This window comes from Lactuca serriola, chromosome 2 (genome assembly GCF_051521515.1).
Source record: "Lactuca serriola cultivar US96UC23 chromosome 2, Lser_US96UC23_V15, whole genome shotgun sequence".
In the NCBI taxonomy this organism is placed as follows: Eukaryota; Viridiplantae; Streptophyta; class Magnoliopsida; order Asterales; family Asteraceae; genus Lactuca; species Lactuca serriola.
The window spans coordinates 81701606-81706298 of record NC_136409.1 but is presented as its reverse complement, the minus strand read 5'-3'; positions in this window follow the sequence as shown (position 1 = coordinate 81706298).

The window sequence follows — 4693 nt, the reverse complement described above, 5'->3', positions numbered from 1 at the left end:
GAAGAGAGGCTCTGAAGCAGTTGTTGCCAGAGGACAAACCCATAATCTAGGTTTATCCCATTGTACACTCCGTACATGATAGAAAGAAAAAGACGACTTGCACCGTCAGATCCTGAGCTCCTCTCTGACAGTCCCTTGAAGAGAATTGTAAATAACCCATTCCACTGGGGCGGTAGGCATGACTTCTTGAACCTTGCGACGGAGGTGAGAACTTCCGTGTAGCCCATTTTGTAGAACATGCTGTAGAACATTCCAACCGGAATCGTCTCCGGGTTAACTCTCGATGAGTCAGTGGCAAACCCAAGCATGGTGCAGAAGCGGGGACGAGAAATCGACATCTTGTGTTCCGCCACTTCGAAAAAGACCCTGTCGACGGCCTTGTCGTAGTAAGCCGTTGCGTAGACCTGAGATAAGGCCACCATTGGCACCGTTTCAATCCGTGACAGTGCAGGAGCAAGTTGGGAGTATTTGAGACACTCGATGACCGGCGACATATAAGAATCATACGCCAGTGGGTTGAGATCAATCACGAGGCATTGCTGAGGACGAATTGGAAGAATCTGAGAAGTAGCATGGACGGAAGAGGATTCAGCCATTGTTGCAGGTTTGGAGAGGAAGATAACCAGGAGAGAGTTTGGAAGTATTTTTGCTTTGGAAATTATGGGGCAGTAAAGAGGTAAAAGGTGGTGTTGATGGGTTTTTATAGTAGGTGATAGGAGAGAGAAAAATCGTTTCAAATCTCTTATGGAAATACGAAACGGGTTTTTTTTTTGGGAGTGACTGATTGGTGACAGTTGGGACGTGCGATGATCACGTAGGAGAGAGAGAGTGTCAGATTCCTAGGATCACGCCGCCCAATAAGCGCCGGTTCAGAGAAAGTAATCGTTTCCATTTCCACACGCGCCTGTAACTTCAGAGATATGACGCTTCGACATTGCACACGCGTCCTCAAGTGTCAGAAAAAGCGCGGCCGTTTCAAATTCACGCGCCCTCCTTTTTACCGTCGTTTGAATTTCTATCCTTTTAACTCCCGCCGAGTCAGCAACTTTTTGTCTTATCCCCTTTTAAACGGCTGTTTCCAATTAATGATCCACGTGTCTAATTTTTGACCACAACTTCATTTGTAACCATCCAGTAAATATCCAGCCTGTAAAATAATTAGTAATGGAATTTTGGAAAATCTTGGATTTTCGTGCAAAGAGTGTAAAAGAAAAAAGAAATAAAGCAACTCTTTTTAGGATAATCTGTGATGTCAATAATGACACGAAACTGATGATCCCGGGCACAAATCTCTTCCTTCAAGGTCCAGAAGAACCTCAAAGTGTTAATGTGGAATCCCGTTGAATTACGATCAAACATTTATTAAGAAATGTTGAAAGGCTTCTTTTAATTAGGCTAATTAATGGTGGTTTCGCTTTGATTCAACAGTGCAATTCTTGATATAAGAACGAATGTGAACAAAGTACTTGTGAGACCGGTGTAGTCTGTTGAACAAGTAGGTTTGAGTTGATTTTGTAGTGGGTTGGATAAATATGAAATCTCAGAAAAAAATTTAAAACTGGATCCCATGGGAAGAAATGTTATGGTGTGTAACAATTTCATTGGAATCACGCAAAAAAAATTGAGATTTCATGAAGGTACATTCGTCAATTCATTGGTGAAAACTTAATCAAGTTAATTGGTCACCGTCAATTCGTTGGTGTTGAATTTTGGGTTTCACTCAGCTCGTAGTGGCACGAAGCTAAGATCATAAACACAGATGTTGTGTAACCATAAACCTCAGTGGTAGTTTCTGAGAGTCTCAAGGGTTACAGTGATGAAACGAATGTTATGGAGAAGTGTAATGGGGATGGTGAAAGAAGACATAGTACCTCTGCTGCGAACAAAAGGACCAAGCAGGAGACTCTGAACTCATGTGAGAAAAGAGTGAGGTAGCTCACGATTAGAATAAATGAGTTAGCCTTATTGGGAAGACAAGGTTTGTGTATACCAGGTCATGAAGGCGATTCTTCAAAATCTTATGAGGCTTGGGACACATACAGCAGCATGCTTCTAGGGACACTTAAGTAAAGCATCGAATATATTCCCATAAACAAATTAGCACACAATAAAAACATTTTTGGATTTGTGATAGATAATAAAAATAAAAGAGTGAAAAGAAAAAAAATACGAAAAGAAAAAAAAACTTTGGTGAAAAAGAAAAACCGAACCCGAACGTTCGGTTGGAATTGGTTGTAGAAAATTTTGGTAAACCGAACCCGAACGTTCGGTTGGTTTCGGTTGCACAAAATTTTGAAAAACCGAACCCGAACCTTCGGTTGGTTTCGGTTCAGGAAAATTTTGAAAAACCGAACCCGAACCTTCGGTTGGTTTCGGTTCTTGAAAATTTTGAAAAACCGAACCCGAACCTTCTGGAGGTTTCGGTTATGGAAATTTTTAAGAAACCAAGGAGTTTAGATATGCAATAAAAAAAAAAACTTTTTACATAAAGAAAAACAAATTTTGCACAAGAAATATACAACACAGAAAAACTACCTTCGAAGTAATAAGCGAGTCAGATGGTTGAACCGAACCCGAACGTTTGGTTGGTTTCGCTTCTTACGTTTGAGAATGAGAGGGAGTGTGAGGTACTGACTCTGATTCCATCATTCCTAGCCCTTGCAATATTTTATTGAACGATGCTTCAGGAAGAGCTTTGGTAAAGACATCAGCCAGTTGATCAGTGGTTCTTACGAAGTGAACTTCGACATTTCCATCTTCCACATGATCTTTGATGAAGTGATACCTCAGTGCTATGTGTTTTGTTTTAGAGTGTTGCACCGGGTTATGACAGATCCTAATTGCACTTTCAGAGTCACAATATAGAGGGATCTTCTTCATATTGAGTCCATAGTCTCGAAGTTGACTCTGGATCCAAATCACTTGTGATGTGCAGGATGCAGCGGCAATGTATTCCGCTTCAGCAGTAGACAGCGACACACATGTTTGTTTCTTGGATTGCCAGCTGACCAACTTCCCATCAAGAAATTGACAGCCACCAGTTGTGCTTTTGCGGTCGAGTCCACATCCTCCAAGGTCAGCATCAGAATACGCTTGAACGAAGAAGCCTGAATTGGATGGATACCATAGACCTAAGGAGGCGGTTCGCTTGAGATAGCGTAGGATGTTCTTCACTGCCAGCATGTGAGGTTCGTGTGGGTTAGCCTGAAATCGAGCACAATAACATACAGAAAACATGATATCAGGCCTGCTAGCAGTTAGATACATCAGTGAGCCTATCATTTGACGATAGAGCGTGATGTCGACAGCCGGTTTGTCTAGAGAAGGGGTAAGCTTGGTGCCGAATGTCATTGGGACTTTGACTTTTGAGTCTCCCATCATGCCAAACTTTGCTAGGAGAGTCTTTGTGTAAGCTTCCTGATTGATAAAGATGCCTTCGGGTCCCTGTCTTATATTTAAACCAAGGAAAAAATTAATAGGACCCATTGAGCTCATTTCAAACTTCGTCTCCATCAACTTTCTGAATTCAGCTGTTAAGCTGGGATTCGTAGAGCCAAAGATGATGTCATCGACATAAATTTGAACTATCATAAGGTGGTTACCTTCCTTTTTGCGAAAGAAGGTTGGGTCAACCGAACCTTGTTTGAATTTCGACATGTTTAAAAATTTTGTAAGCGTTTCATACCAGGCTCTCGGAGCTTGTTTGAGGCCGTACACAGCTTTATCCAGAATATAGCAATGATTTGGATACTTTTCGTTCACGAACCCAGGAGGTTGCTCCACATACACAGTTTCTTCAAGTTCTCCATTGAGAAATGCACACTTGACGTCCATTTGGAAGACCTCAAAGTTTTTGTGAGCAGCATAGGCCAGAAATATTCTAACCGATTCTAGCCTGGCTACTGGAGCAAACATCTCTTCGTAATCTATCCCTTCCTCCTGACAGTATCCCTTGACAACCAGACGAGCCTTGTTCCTTATGACATTTCCTTCCTTGTCCATTTTGTTTCGAAAAACCCATTTGAGACCAACAACCGAAGCATCTGGAGGAGTTGGAATGAGGCGCCAGACTTTGTTCCTTTCGAACTCGTTCAGTTCGTCTTGCATTGCTTGAACCCAATCAGAGTGATCGAGGGCAGTGTTCACTGTCTTCGGTTCAACTTTTGATACAACTGAGTTAAACATACAAAACTCAACCTTTGAGAATAAGGATGTCTGTTTTGCCTTCAGTTGAGATCGGGTCAGAACCTTTTCAGATACGTCACCAACTACTTGAGAGATAGGATGATCTCTGGTCCATTTTGTAAGAGGAGGGTAATTCGGATCGAAGGTTGGATCTAGTTCAGCGTTGATCATCTCTTCTGGCTCAGATTGACTATCAAAATCAAGTATCATATCATCATGCTCCCCCTCAATTGATGAGTCTTGAGAAACATGAGGTTCAGGGGTTTCTTGCGGTGCTGGACTTTCAGGCGTTGAAGCACCTTCGTTTGGAGGGGCACCTTCGGTTGGAGAGGTACCTTCGGTTGGTGAAGGACCTTCGGATGAAGTTGTAGAGCTTTGCTCCCCCTCGACATGAGAACTTGGCTCCCCCTCGACTGAAGCATTGTTGGTTGGAGAGTCATCAGTGGGCGATTCTCCTTCATGCATTCTTCTTGCAGCATCTTCGACAATCTGCTTCATATGATCTATT